This window comes from Lissotriton helveticus, chromosome 3_1 (genome assembly GCF_964261635.1).
Source record: "Lissotriton helveticus chromosome 3_1, aLisHel1.1, whole genome shotgun sequence".
Classification (NCBI taxonomy): domain Eukaryota; kingdom Metazoa; phylum Chordata; class Amphibia; order Caudata; family Salamandridae; genus Lissotriton; species Lissotriton helveticus.
Window position 1 is genome coordinate 686,893,743 of NC_136061.1, and position 15,386 is coordinate 686,909,128.

Below are 15,386 nucleotides of genomic sequence, written 5' to 3' on the forward strand. Positions count from 1 at the left end.
ACTCACAAACATTTTCCCAGGGGGCTGCAAAGTTTAGTCTATTGCTCCCTGTATTGTCATCTGCTAGGCACATCTAGACACAGATTCCTTAACTTTTGAATAAAAATGCCATAGCTACAACCCTACCCGAAGGAGGGTCTGCAAATTAATCCTACAAAAGTTCTCAGAGGGAACCACCCAGTCAAAATCAACAAGATACCAGACATGCGTAGGAATTAGATGAGAAAGAGCATGGGGCTCCTTACAAAAACTGTGGCCAATGCTACATGAAATGTAAGTAAAAATAACCATACAAGCATGGAAAAACCGAGCCACAAGGATAGGGGAATAACACAATAAGACAACAGTCAATAGTATGCTCATGGAACACGATCCCACAGAAAGAGTGAAGTGAGCCTAAGGACTAGGAGGACCAGAGGCATTAGTGAATGTCATATAAACTACATTTCCCTCATTCAATAAAGTAGTATTTAAGGGAAACTGTCCTGAGAAACCCAGAGAAAAGGACTTCCGGTATACATCCACCTTAGAGCCAGGATGAATAAACACATTAATTCATTGCAAAGTCTGAAAGACCACAAACATCCTGTCCTTGGAAAAGACACTATTAGACAAAGTAACCATTATTAGGGTCACACAACATGTACAACCTGTAGAGATGAAAAAATTGAGAAATTGCATATGTGACGACAATGTTAAAGTAGCATTGCAAACCAATGAAAAACTGAAGTAAGAAACAACACAAATCACATCTCAATACGAGAATGGCAATTGTATAGCTATGAAACTGCAATAAATATTGATCAAATATCCCCAAATCTATATAGCCAGTTCTCTGTGTATACATAGATCTATACCCATAATACATACATACATATATATATATATATATATATATATATATATATATATAACACAAATGTATATACGAACAAGCTATAACATACCACCAAATATAAAACATATAGTGAAGAGAGAAGCCAATATATATACTGGCAGTCACCAGTTGGTAGTTCTAGTTAGGACCGTGTTTTTATTCAAAAGAGTTTTTTCTTTTGCCAATATCTTTGCCACTGTTTGACAAATCTTAGCGAAATTTTCAAAACAAATGGCCCACTAACGTCAGCTGCTGTTTTGATAGTTTTACGGTGAGATTCGTCCAGGGGGGTAGCCGAGAAAAAGGGGGGGGGGTCCAAATACACTTTTTCTCCATGTTAATTTCTATAAGAAACTGTTGACGCAGCTACAGCCTGAACTGCTGAAAGGAATTACACCAAATTCTACAGAAAGGTAGCTCTTGGTCCAGAGTGCACTCTTTTTGTTAAATGGTGTGAATCTGTTCAGTAGTTCCTGAGAATTGTAAAGAAATTTCAAATTGTATATCTAGGGACAAGAAAGATCCGCAAACCCTTCGAACTCGTACCTGAGATCTGATTGGCTGCAAACACTTTAACTATGAAGTGTTGGCAGCCATCTTGTTGAACCGAGTCACTAGAAAAACTATAAAGAACAAGAAAAGGGGGCAGGGTAGAGACTCCCTGACCCTCAAGGCCTGCTCAGGGGGTTCTGAGGGCGAAAAAAAAGATATTTTTTTTTATTTATTTCGGCAGGATTTGCATATGGTTTGCGAATCCCGCTGAAAATGTACCCCCACGCAGCCACGGGGACCGACACCACCCCGGGGCTATATGCATTAAATGCGGGGGCTATCTTTAAAAATGTAGTGTGGGGGGGGCGTGGCCAAGATGGCGTCTCGTTAGGACACTGTTTCTCAGCTCTCCGCTCCCACTGGGCCCTGCACTGCATTCCCAGCGGCTGTAAGCAAGCCAGGGCCTGTCCGGGTCGAACTGGGAGCGTCGCTGCACACCTGGGGATGCAACGGTGTCCTGTTTCTTTGGCAGAACGGTCGTAGGGAACCCGAAGCGGAGCAGCCAGGAGCACGCCGGAGTTCCGAGAAAGGCCGCGGTGCGGGGGCGTACCCATGATCCCCTCTGCGGGTGCGGAGAGGCCCCTCAGAGCAGGAGTGGGGGTGCCACTGATTAAGCATGGGCGGAATTTGCGAATTCGCAATATGCGAATTCACGCAAATTCATAATTGCGATTCGCAAAAACTCCACCAAATTCCGCAAGGTTTTTTTTTTGCCAGTTCACGAGATTTTTTTACTAGTTCGGGAACGAGAACTTGCGCATGCGGTCGCGAACATGTTGTTTCCACTTAACCAGCCTTCTCGCGATGCCTTTTTCCGGTCGCAATGACGTGTTCGCCATTTCCTGTGAGCGGAACGAATTTTCCGCCCATACTTACCACTGATGCCATCAAGCAGCGGTCACCGTGTGAAGCTCAGCGTGGCAACCAGAAGGCACACACCAGAGGAGGCTGGGGAGGACCCGGAAGTAGCGGCTTACGCAAGTCCCCTGCTCGGCTGGTCTGGTCGGGCCTCTCTGTGCTAGTGCACACTGGGACAACGGGTGCACATGCACCACAGGAGGGGAAGCCTGCGCTGTTGAATGCCTAGAGCAGGCCCCCACAAAGCCACAGCTGACTCTCAGGCAGACCCGGGGGTGGCGAGGGGGCCCCACTAGCACAAGAAGTCATGCCTGAGATGTGCAAGGTGGCGTTGATATAAGCACACACCAGAAGCAGAGGAGGTGAGCCTGAGCGACGCGCCTTTCCGGGGGCCAGGAGACTGGTCGGCCTCCCCGAGTCTTCACTGCGGCTGTCCCAGCCTGAGGGGGTGGTCAACAGCACCTGGCAGACGGGGCCCGCTGCAATCAGACACTTTCTCTGGATGTGTGCACGGGGGCTATCACCACTACACCTAACCGCACCGGTCAGCGCCCCCAATGGCAATAGCGCGATTATGTCCCAGAAGCCTTGGAGGTGTGCCGGGCCTGCACACTTCACTGGGGACTTCGGGTTGGTCGGCTTGAGAGGGCCTCCCCTGCCTGGCCTGTGCACACTGGTTTGCCGGAACGGCCTCCCCTCCAGAACACAAGCAAACAGGACAGACTGAGGGGCCTGATCTCACTCAATCCGAGGAGCCCCAAAGCCCACCACTAGCCAGACACCCTTGCAGCTGCCCCCATCGGACCTGATGCAGTTTACCTCCCGTGGCATTTTAGAAGAGTGGGCGTGGAGAGCCCAGCACACAGACATCTCGGTGCATCTGAGTCCACTTACATCGCCTAGTAGGCCTCTTGCCCCACGTCACACCCGTACTGCATGGCCCTACAGAATCAGCATGATGGCAGCTCCAAAAGGCAAAAAATACAGGTTGGTTAAAGGCTTGCTCCTTAAGTCGGCGGCTCAGCAGATGGAAAGCCTACTATCAGCAAAGCTCTCAGATGGGGCGGAAGGAGGCGGGGCACCAGAGGATCTGATCAGCCCATCTTTCATGGAATCGCTATTCTCTTTGCTACGCGAGGACCTGTCCAGCATGAAAAGTGAGCTTTCAGCCTACATTAGAGAGGTCCGGTGAGACGTGGATTCTCTGGGGGAACGAATAAAGTTGCTGGAGGAACACGAAGCAGGTCGTGATGAAGAAATCGAGCACCTCCAGCAAGAATTCCTCAAATTACAGAAACCGAACTTGGATCTCCAGGCCCACACGGAGGATTTGGATCATACTCATAGAGTGGGCCCCAAGGAGGAAGGCACCGGCCATACAGGCAGATATCCTAACGTGTGTGCACAATTTTCAACTAAAGGAGCAGATCCTCAGGGAGGCCAGGTGCTGTTTGGACTTCACTTACGAGGGTTCAAAGCCTACACTGTACCAGGACCTGGCGGCTTCCACCCTACTCAAACGCAAAGCCTTCCACCCGGTCACATCCTTCCTTAAAGATGCTGGTATCAAATACTCTTGGGGGCACCCCTTTAGACGGATCTTTCAATTTAAAGGAGAATTGAGACAAATATGCTCCCTGACAGTGGTGTTTAACCTATTGGACATTGAGGACCCTACAGCGGGGTCACCACCTAGGAGCAATCTACCGTATAGCTGCCACAGCGGACATGGGTGGACAACTAACAAACCTCCCAGCCTGTCAGCACACCCTGACCCGGACACTGCGGCCAGAGAATGACAGGCAGTCCTGACATCCATATCAGGGGTGCACTCGCAGTGAATCGTCACACCAATATAGATGCTCTGTAATGTGCTGTTATCACATTTGCTGGCCATTGAACATAGTCTGCTCTACGATGCGAGCTGCTTGGGGGAGCGGGGAGCTGTCGACCACACTTACTCTAACCTCCATTTCCTGGGAGCTGTACGCTCTGGAGATTGACTGTTTGTAATTTTTCGTCCTTAATGTTCTTATCTTGTTGGGGTGCTTATTTGTTTGTAATGGGTTCCTTCCCCCTCCCCACGTGCATTGCTTGGCTTTCTGCACGCACAGCTTGTTCAACTCAAGCCCCCAAGGATGTTGCCCTACACTGGCCCGAACAGGGCATGCATGACACCCTCCACAGCAACCATGTCGCAAGGTGCCCCCTTTATTCGCTAGGATGAGTATTAAAATGTTGACCCTTAACTTGAAAGGGCTTAACAACCCTACCAAACCCAAAGCCATCCTGTCTTATCTGGAAAACTTCAAAGCCCACGCTTGCCCGCTACAAGAGACTCACTTACTGTGCAGCGACACGCATAGTCTTCGCTCTAAGGCCTTCCACCAGCAGTACTTTTCCTCTATCCCGAACAAAAGGGCTGGTGTTGCCATTCTCTTTTCATGTTCTTTACCTGGAGTGGTTGGGGCGAAGGGGCAGGAAATTTGGGGAAGACTCTTGGCGCTTTCCCTCAATGTGGGGTCACACAAGTTCAAATATGCTACCATTTACGCTCCCAATGAGGGCCAGGAGGAGTTCCTACGCGAAACGATGGCTGACCTGACATCCACCTCTGACAGACAAATACTTATAGAGGGAGATTTGAATATGGTCTTTGATGGTCAGCGAGACTGCTCAGCGCAGAGGCAGGGATAGACTAGCACCTTATCAGATAGCACGAGGCAGTGGATTGATGACCTGGGGCTATTTGATGTGTGGCGTCACCTTCACCCCCATACAAACAACTACACCTTCTATTCCCACTCTCACAGAATTTTCCGCTCTCCTGTATTATTTTTTAAGGTCCCGATCACTCTTTCCCACATTGCAGGACTCGGTTATTGAACCACAGTCGTTGTCGGACCATACAGCTCTGACCATGACTCTGCTGTCTCAGCCTGCCTCTCGCTCATCCTTCTCGTGGAGGCTTAGGGACACACTACTCCATCACCCCGAAGTTACTACCTGCCTCACTAAGACATTAAAATACTATCTGACAGTGAATGATACTCCAGACACATCTATAGTATCCCTTGGGAAACACTTAAACTGGTGGTCAGGGGAGACCTACTAGCTATATCATCTGCTGACAATAAAACTTGTAGGGGGAAAAGGGAGAAGCTTTCCCGGCAGGTCTCCCAACTAGATGGGTTTCACAAAAGAACAGTCGCCCGAGGGTATGGAAGCAACTGAAAGCTGCACAATTCAATTAGCTAGCTTGGACCTTGACCAAGCGCAATACGCAGCCCTATGACTCAAACACATGTTCTACACTGGGGGAGCACAACGTCAGGCAGTGGCAGTTTCATTGATCATAGACGAGGGAGGCTCCGAACTTCCTGGAGCACACCACCTTTACTGTGCCCAACACTGCAGGAACGAGGATTCCCCCAGTCCTCTGCCAGCACCCCCGTAATGACAACTGAAGTACATACACAGCGAACCTATCACTGGGGTACCGGGAGAGGGGGGAAAAGACAAAAGTCGAGGGGGAAACACCGCTGCTGGCCTCCTACTGCTCCTATTCAATACAACATAGGGCACGGACAGCACCTGCATCAGGGAGACACAAACAACAACCTTAATACATGCAGCTATATGTCTCAATGTACATGCACACACAGGCCCAATCCTCAATTTAAAAGAAGAATCCCTTACCAGCACAAGCAAGTTGTAGTTCCACAAAAATGGGGATTCAGTGATTCTTCAAGAACTCAAAGTCCCAAGATACCACTCCTCTCTTGGTTTGAATGTAAGGCAACTCCGGGGGAAAAAATTCGTTAAACAGAGAAAAACCCGTCCACTTTCCATACAGGAAAGACAAACAAAAAGGCAACCCGAAAAACGTTACGAGCTAGTGGCCACTACCAGAGAAACAATGATCAAAAGGAAACAAGCATTGGAAATGCAATAGGTCTCGCACCATTAGAGTTAGTGCTTTTAGAATTGTTTATGGGTTTTTTTTGTAAATGTTTAGCATTTTTGTTTCCTGTAGCCAATGCTAAAGTATTACAAATAAAAAAAGCCATAAACATTTCTAAAAGCTCTAACTGAAATGGTCTGAGACCTATTGCACTGTGTGAGGGTGAGGGGTTGAGGGTGAGTGAGGGTGAGGGTGAGGGTGGGTGAGGGTGAGTGAGGGTGAGGGGTTGAGGGTGAGTGAGGGTGAGGGGTTGAAGGTGAGTGAGAGTGAGGGTGAGTGAGGGTGAGGGTGAGTGAGGGTGAGGGTGAGTGAGGGTGAGTGAGGGTGAGTGAGGGTGAGGGGTTGAGGGTGAGTGAGGGTGAGTGAGGGTGAGGGGTTGAGGGTGAGTGAGGGTGAGGGGTTGAGGGTGAGTGAGGGTGAGGGGTTGAGGGTGAGTGAGGGTGAGGGTGAGGGGTTGAGGGTGAGGGGTTGAGGGTGAGTGAGTGAGGGTGAGGGGTGTATGTTTCAGATAGTGCATGCAGTCCTGTGTGGAGATCCCTATATAGTTCAAATTTATTTTTAGGGATAGTTGCCCAGAGGATCTAATAAAAGGCTAGCTTAAATGGTTTTGGTTTTACTTTAAAAGTATGGAGCCAGTTGATTACAACAATCAGCCGAGGGTTGATAGTCTCTAATGGCGGCCTCTGGGCCCATATAGGGTTTTATTGGACTTATTGCCAGACTCTGCTATCCTCGCCTTAAAATTTGCTTTTTTGGCTAGTTGTACTTCTGAATAATATTTTTTCTAATGCTGCCTTATAAGTCCTTTTGAACACAATGTTGTAATTGCTCTACCATTGTCTCTAGAAGTTTACAGTGCATCTTGGGGGGGCGCTAGAGGGCGCCAAGCAAGATGGCCACACTCGAGTGAGGCTCTTGCAGTTCGGGCGATTCACCCCGTAATTTATCCTGGTTATTGTGCTCCTCTAAATACCAAACGTATAAATGTAAGCATCGGAACTTGGAGGCGGTATATTTCGCTGTGATCATTGCTTTTACCTCTTGACGGGACTGAGGAATCTGCTGCTGACCTCCGAAGCCGTGAATGTACAAAATGGTGGCGCTGCGGACCTGAGGCGGGGAACTGTGCGTCGCCGTGGAGATCGCTAGGGACGACTCACCCTCTGTTTTGTGCTGCCCGGGGGGCCCGAATGTACAGCAAGCCTTGCTACTGACTGCGGAAGAGAGTCTGCTGGTCCCGCTCGCGGCAGGAACTTTTACCGTGAGACGTGCGGTTTGGAGCTGCGAGCCGATGAAGAGGTAGGCAGGCACTGCGGAGCTGGGCCGGAGACCCGGGGGCGATAACCAGAACAGCTAGCGGACTGTATTTGAAGTCCCCCAGGGCCGATAACACTCGCTGCCAAACATCGGTAGTGCGTAAAAGTGAACGACGCCCTGCCGGCACGTAGAGCGCTCTGCCGGGTACCCTGGAGTCCCTATCTGACCTGCATGCACTCCGGGACCGGGACGGCTGCTTTGGAGGAACGCCCTAAGAGGAGAATGGAAAAGGATTTAGTGGATGCGGCGAGGCGACAGAACACCGTGTGAAACTGCACTGGCCCCATCATTGGGAGTGCGATGAGACTGTACAGATTCCGTAGGTAACGTTTAGTGCTTGTGCTACTGCGGTGTTATGCATTATTATATTTCAAAAAGCTTTGAAAGGATTGGCTGAATCAAAACAACCCAATCTGTCCAGAACTTTAAAAAAAAACACATTTCCAGGGGGTTTGAGGCAATGTCTGCAAACTGCGGGCAGAGAGAATGTGCGAAATGTAAAGCATGACACGGCGGGCAGGGGAGGGGGCGGAGCCGGGGTGTGGGAGGAGTGCGGGAACAGACGGCGAGGGGAGGAGAGTAGGAGGAGGAGAGTAGGGGAGGCACGGCCTAGCGGCCGTGCAATCAAGAAGTGAGGGGGCGGGAGAGTAGGCAAGGCAGGCGGCTGGGGGCATGTGCACGCGCTTTTAAGCTCAATGCGCATGCGCATTGAGCTTAAAAGTCACGGGCACTGCAAGGAATCGCCACGATTCCTTGCAAGTTGGACAAAGAGTGGATAAGCCCCCATAGTCTCGCTTGCTCGATGCGCATGCGCATGCGCATCGACAGGCGAGACCTAAAAACGTGATAAAAACAAAACGCCCGCGATCTGGCCCGAACTCCACACAACGACGTGGAGTGGTAATACAAGTGCAGGAAGTGAGAGAAACGCGACTCACCACCGAGTTGAAATAGCGTCTTTAGGTGCCAAATGCAAGCGAATCCACAAGATGCGGGTCTTATGTGTCCACCATAAGGCTCCTCAATACAGCACAGATGCTCCAGGAAACGGCCCGGGAAAAAACGGTAAATGGCACCGATATTTACCGCTTGAGATCCTGGAATGCAGCCTGACCCCAAACAGCAGCCAGCAGGGAAAGACTGAGTCCCAACAAAAGCAATGATCCAGACGAACACACAGAGGCTCCAGAAAACTCCAGGACGATGATCCTTCAGGTGGGCAATAAAAATATAGATAACAAGCACTGGGTTATGCCCCAGATCCCTCTTTATTGGAGGTTACCCAGACATGTGACCTCATGTGCATGAACATAGAGACGAGACTAGTTCCTAACAGTGGCAACAAGGCAGTTTTGCGATAACACCAGGCGGTTGCTTCACCTAATAGGCAAAGCACACCACCAAACAGCGGAGAGTGGTGCTTTCAGTTGACACCGAAAAGGCGTTCAAGAGGGTGCACTGGCCCTTTCTGGAGACCATGATTGAGCAGTTTGGAATAGGGCACCAATTCCACAGGTGGGTGCTTAGCAGGTATAGCCACCCCCGCGTCCGAGGAAAGACGGGCCGTCCGACACATCCCCGCAGGGGACACACCTAAGAGGGCGGCCCCCATAGTGTCACAGGATGGCACACGGGGGCAGCCCAGCTCTTTTAGGCTCGGAGGGTCCCGAGCGTCACATCCGGCCTGTTGGGGGCGGGGGAGAGTATATATTCCTCCCCCGCCCACCTAGCGGCCTCTTTGGCCGCCGTCCCCTCACCCTGACGCCGTTTGTTTGGTGTGCCCTCTGGTCTGCCCAGAGGCCTGGTCTGGCGTCGGTGTGCAGCTTTTCCGCCGTTCGTCGGGTGGTTGTCTCTTGCAGTGAGTTGTCCCCTCTCGGGGACGGGGGTTTTACTTATCGCCGTTTGCGGGCGAGGGGACGGTGGGGGGGTGCTGAGGCCATGTCGCGTGTTTAGGCCCCTGCCCAGCACCCCTGGTGGTTTTCCGTGTGCGGACGCAAGTATGTTTGGGGATTTTTAGGCTATCCAAAATAATTGGCTTTATTGGTGCGGCGCGAGTGCTCCCGGGGGTGTCCCGGGTGTCACGGCGTGTTCCGGAGCCTTTATTACCCCTAGTGGGGACGGGACAGGGGACGGATTGCCTGTAGTACGAGAGTAGGGGAGGGCGGTGGCAGCCCGCCCCCCGTCCACTGTCGATGCACCCTTGTGGGACAGAGCATTTGTTTATTGCGAAAGGCAGGTGAGTGCTTAGGTCGAGCGCGATGCTAGCTTTATACGGCATTTTCATTCCCGGAGCTGCCGCAGGATGGTGTACGCTTTAGCGAGAGAGGAGGTGGCAGCACGGATAGCGCTGCCGACTTTGGGGCTGGGAACAAGGTTCGAGTCTCTCCTGAGACACTTAACACTTCCAAGTGCTTTATTTACGACACTTTCTTACTTTTCGTTACTTGGTTGCCAGGAGTTGTCGGGGCCGGGCGCTACAGATTCGAAGTGCCTGGGGACCGGGGGTTAGGTCTATTTTATCCGTGTGCCTGTCTTGATGTAATTATTGATGTTTCGTTAGTATGCAACGTGCTTGGCTAGTGTTTATCTTCCGACCCCTCTCCCAGCAGCCTGGAGACACTGCCCTCGGGCTAATCAGGATGTGTCATGTTATTTATGCGCTCGTTTGTTTGCCTTGGCGGCGCCTATTGGCTTGTCTTCCCATCGAGGCGCTGCATCAGAAGTGCAGCGCACAGTGAGGCGCTGCCCCAGGCTCGGACTTTCGGCCCCACACCCCTCGTCATTAGGCCATGTAGATATTACCCGTTTCTGTAGCGCTGTTGTTTAAAAGAAGTGGCGCCTTTAGAAGTACTGCTTCACCGGGGAGAGAGCTCGGTTGGTTAACGCACCAGCTGAGCTGTTTCATCCATTCAACTCGTAAATCACAGAAGGCCTCGGCCGCTGTCATTTTGGAGGTGGATAACACTCTTAATTAACATGGATGTTGTTAACATTAACACTGGTAATTTATAGCGCATTGAAGCTGCAAAAGACGAAGACAGAAAAACCTGCCGAGTAAACACAGAATTTAGAGGCTACTCGAGGTCACGCTTGGACTACAGAGCGCACCGTAGTGAAAGGCGTTCTTTTATAGTAGTAACAGTTTATAAGTTATTGGATATCAAGTTCTTTTAAGCGATATTGAATACAAAAACAATTCGGAGTATAAAATAAGTTTAAAGTGTTTAAAAAAGGGAAGTGTCCCATTATCTTGGGCGCTATTGTCCGGCTGCGTGGGCTGGGTGTCCAAGCGGCCATTTTAGGGGGCAGTATGTCCACCACCCCCACCGCGGGAGGTTCAAGCGGGCTCCAATTGGAGCTTTCGCCAGGCACGCGTGTTTTCTTTTCGTGTACGCTGCAGGGTTTCCCCCCATCTCGCATTCCGGGTCGCTTAGCACTTTGCTGTACTCGGGGGGAGCTGGTATCCTTATACTGCGATTTTAACCAGCCTTATGCTTTGTTGCTGGTTGGTTTGTCGGGCAGGCTCCATGCAGCAGCTCTTTCTCGGGGGCTCGACGGCGACCTTGCTGTGATTTACTTTTAGCATTTACATGATGAGGTTGTGTAACTGCTTTAACATGTACACCGACGTAGATGCATAAATGTTTATGGCAAGCAGGCGACCGGAAGCCTGGAATTTTCTCTTGCGGGGGCATCACTCGTAGGCCTCCCATATATTTCACTCGAGTGATTTTAGTATGGAATATTTTCGGATTGCTTTATTAGCAGCCTTGGTGGCGCTATCCTTAGCGCGTTTGGCTGCGTGACGATGGGTTGGTGTTTCGAGCCCACCCACAAGGTATTTTAAAAAACAATTCCTCTAACTTCAGCTGGTAAATTCATGCTCAATTGTTGGTGCGCTGCTTCAGCAACCTTTACGCCTTCCTAATTAGTACTAATGAGATATAGAACAATTGTAATTATCTTTAATTAAGACAATTGCACCCGTGAATTGTGCATTTTTGCCTTTCGCTTGGAAATGTGTCACATAGGTGCGGATTTCAATTTTATTCATGCATTCGACAAATTAACTTATTATGCGGAAGTTATGTGATGCACTCGAGCAAAGCAAGCTCGAGTCTGTGCAGGTGGCTCTGTGGTGCTGCAGGATATTAAATGTGCTCTGCAGCCAGGAGCCGGCTGATGACGTGTAACCTCGGGGTTTCTACCTCCCTTTCCAAGGGCTCAGCTTCCATCTTTCTTCACCCCGTTCCCTACACTAATCTCTGACCAGAGCTTTGTGGCGATTTTATCGCACTAGGGTTTGCGGGGGTCGGTGCAGGGGGAAGCAGTAAACACCCCTGGGTGGATTGATGTGTGTGGGTGATGCAATCTTGTGACGGGTGTAGTGGTCCCGCGGGTGTCCGTTTACTGATGGACCGGTTACTTTGCAGGTAGACTTCGGTCATATGTATCTGAAGAGGAACACATGCCGAGATGGGCCCGCATTAGAAAGCATGAAGGAGTTCACACGGGGCATGAGCCCGCCCTGCCCACGGGAAAGCTAGGCATGCAGGTCGATCGAGGGTGGACCGGTAGCTCCATGCTGTAACTCTATATGTATGTTATGGCTGACTTATTACCGCTGGGGCAGTCATAACGGATTGTCCCATTATTATTTTATGTATTATTCCATTGGGGTGTTTGCCTTGTAGGTGATTACAGTGAGGTAGGGACGGTCGTTGTGGCTCAACACGCTGTGGGAGCGGTTTCCGTTTGCTGGGTCACATTCGTGCAGTATATGGCAGGCGTGTGTATCCACCGAGCCTTCGGCGTAGTCACGTGTGGATCACAACAGGGCCTATTCAGACACTCATCCCACGAGTGAATTATGGAGAGACTATTCTGGGTAGAAATAAATGGAGGCAATGGTGGCATTTGTGCATGTACCAGTACCAAGCACAATGTAGGATGTAGTAATAGTGTGGCAGACTCTTAGCCACAAGAACTCTCAGGGAGGACGCTTCCATAGTCAGGTAGAATAGAAGGTTATATTTCACAGACCTGCCGTCAGATAATAGAGGACATGAATTATATTATGAGGTTCCTCTGTAAGAGGAGTACTGTGAGGTCAGTTTTGAGGCCTGGGAGGAGGAAGTGTTTCTGGGAAGTATGGTAAAGGAAAAGTTAAGTGACACTTTTACACACACTCCAAGTGCAATGGTCATTGTCAGACTAAGATTGTGATTAATTGCGGTAGTTTCAGACACTACACTTCTGCAGCAGGCGCTAGAGGTACGCTATCAGCAGGGTCAGGCAGGCCAAGAGTACAGCGATGGGCAAGTGCACTTTGAGCTCCATCGTAGGTAGAAGGGTATTTATTAGTAAATAACAGACGGCCTACAACAGGATCTCACTGGGACGGCCTCCTTGGTCTTTGCAACTTTGTTTGCAACAGGATTTTTGTATTTACAGGGGGGAGATTTTTACTATGTTTTTCTCGTCCGTATTCAGACCAAGCATTTCACTGTTGGTCAACAGGAACTTTCTGGGAGTATGTGCCTCCTGGATTACACTTTCAAGCGAATATTGTGTTACACTATCCTAGGAACTAGCGGCATCTCTTATTCCCTCTCAGATAGGGATGGGTTACCTGGTGCCTTGCCTGAACAGCGACACACGCTTTACTCGATCTGGAGCCTCTGTTCAGGCTGAGGGATAGGCAACCTGGTACGTGGGACCCCCCACAACACGCTACTGGGCAGTAGGTTGGCAGGGTTTGTGACTGACAGGCAAGGGCAGCTAAGGGCTGTATTGACCAGCAGGGTCAGGCAGGGTGATCGACAACCTTGCCACGTCACATAAGAGTGCGGTGGCGCCACTGGGGACACATTTTATATACTTCCCAAACCAGGTCAGGAGGGCATCCGCGGCACTCTTCACATGCGGTTGTATCATCGGTTGCCCTTGATTGAACTTTAGTTGGAGGCCCTTGATTGGATCAGCCTCGTATTTTCTTACAGTCCAAAGCTTACATGCCCTGCTTGGGGAAGGGCTACCGACAGTGCCCGGGCATACTCTTTCTATTTCAGATTGTGCTTCCCTTCTTTATTCAGGGATTGTTACGTGTTGGCATTAAGTTTACGCAGCAGCTCACTAATACATGTGATATATTGGGTGACTCTTCCAACTTGCTCTTGGAGCGTTAGTTTTGATCTAATAGAATCCTTTTAGTGAGTTTATATGGAGTGGAACCCCTTTTGCCCTGTCGGTGCAGCGGGCAGCTTTGCAGGGAAGCATACCAGGCTCGGTTTTCTATCGCTGTGGGTCAGTTGTGCGACCATTGGGGTGGGCTTTGCTCTCACAAGGCTGAGAAGACTTTAAAGAGAATCGGACTTTGTTGGCGTCATCGGATAATAGACTCTGTTGCGTGCTCAGGATGAGGCAAAGCTGTTTTACCCTCTCAGCGCTAGGTGGGCCTTCACGCAAAGCATAGTTTACAGGTGCCCATCTCCTGTTGCGGTGCCAGGCATTTCAGACTGACTGTGTAAGTTTGTGCTACTCTGCGCCTCCTAAGCTACGCAGTTTTCTACCATACCGGCAGTTTGACTCCCTAAAGTAGCGTATATATGTTATTGTTTCATTCAGGCACACTTCAGGCTCTGGTCTATCTACTAAAGCAGCCCTTTTCCTTGGCCCTCTAGAGTCTCTTGTCGGTCAAGTGGGTGTATTTTCTGATTTAGTTCTCACTCAGCTTGAGGGTTGGATGGCTGGCAAGAAAGTTTTAGTCAGGTCGGGTTATGCCACTCTTAGTGCATAGAATTGATGGACATGTCCCACTTAGTGGTTGACACCTTGGCGGCTATGGTTGGGGGCTGCTATTCCTTGGTTGGCTATGCACGAAAACTACAATTGTGGCTTAGTTAGCTTTGCACTAGGAAGCATTGACTAATCCAACGGATGGGCTGGGTGTATGGGAGCGCTCCTTTCGTAAGTATAGATAGGGAGACATTGGCACAGCGGCCAATTACCACGCATTTCTTATCGCCTGGTACGAAAGTGCTATTCTGGTCCTTTGATGTCACTCATCGTGCACTGGACTGATGGGAATGTTACACTTAGCAGGTACACCTTGGTGGCTATGGAGGGGGGCGACTTTTTCTGGTTTGGATGCAAGAAAGCTATTACGGTGGCTTAGTTCTCTTATGCACCATGAAGCGTTGTTCTCCTATGAGACAGCCTTGTTGGTTAGCGCTCCTTTTCTACGTCAGGATAGGGAGGCGTTGTCTTAGCGGCTATTCACCAAGCTCTTATCAGCCCTTTTGCCTGTGCAAGCTGGGTAGCTCTGAAAAATGGTGGCCAGTTCATATGGACTATGCGAGAAAGCTTTATGGTGGCCGCTTAAGTTGGTGCAACTATGCAGCATTGACCATGTCAACAGATGGGCTGTTGGAAGCGTAGTGCTCCGTTTGTAGAAATTTAGGGAGGCTATGGCACTCATACCTCCCCCAGTCTGATCCCACGAAGACCTATCAGCTCTGACTCCACGGTGGTTCAAGCTGATACTTTTTTAGCCTCCACTTGTTCTTTTCGTGGGACACTTGGTGGTCCACATGCGGCCAGGTAGGCGATTGCTTTACCTGTTTTCGTGTCCGCAAGGGGCAGGCAAATTCCACAGTCTAAAGTTTCACAACAGGGGTTGTCTCGCAGTGGAGGGCCCCTGGCTAGGTGCTTGGGTAAGCGTTCTACCCAGACCGTATCCATTTAGTTGTTTTCAGGTACGAAAGTTGGGATTCCTCGTGCAGCGTTCACTAACCAGAGAGTACGAGGAGGAAGTAT

At 50.0% G+C, this 15,386-nt stretch overlaps 1 protein-coding gene across 2 annotated transcripts in view; it reads right to left on the reverse strand.

The window, feature by feature from the left end:
- VPS13C (vacuolar protein sorting 13 homolog C) overlaps positions 1-15,386 on the reverse strand; it is a 2,773,485-nt gene that overhangs the window by 161,128 nt on the left and 2,596,971 nt on the right. The window lies entirely within an intron of this gene.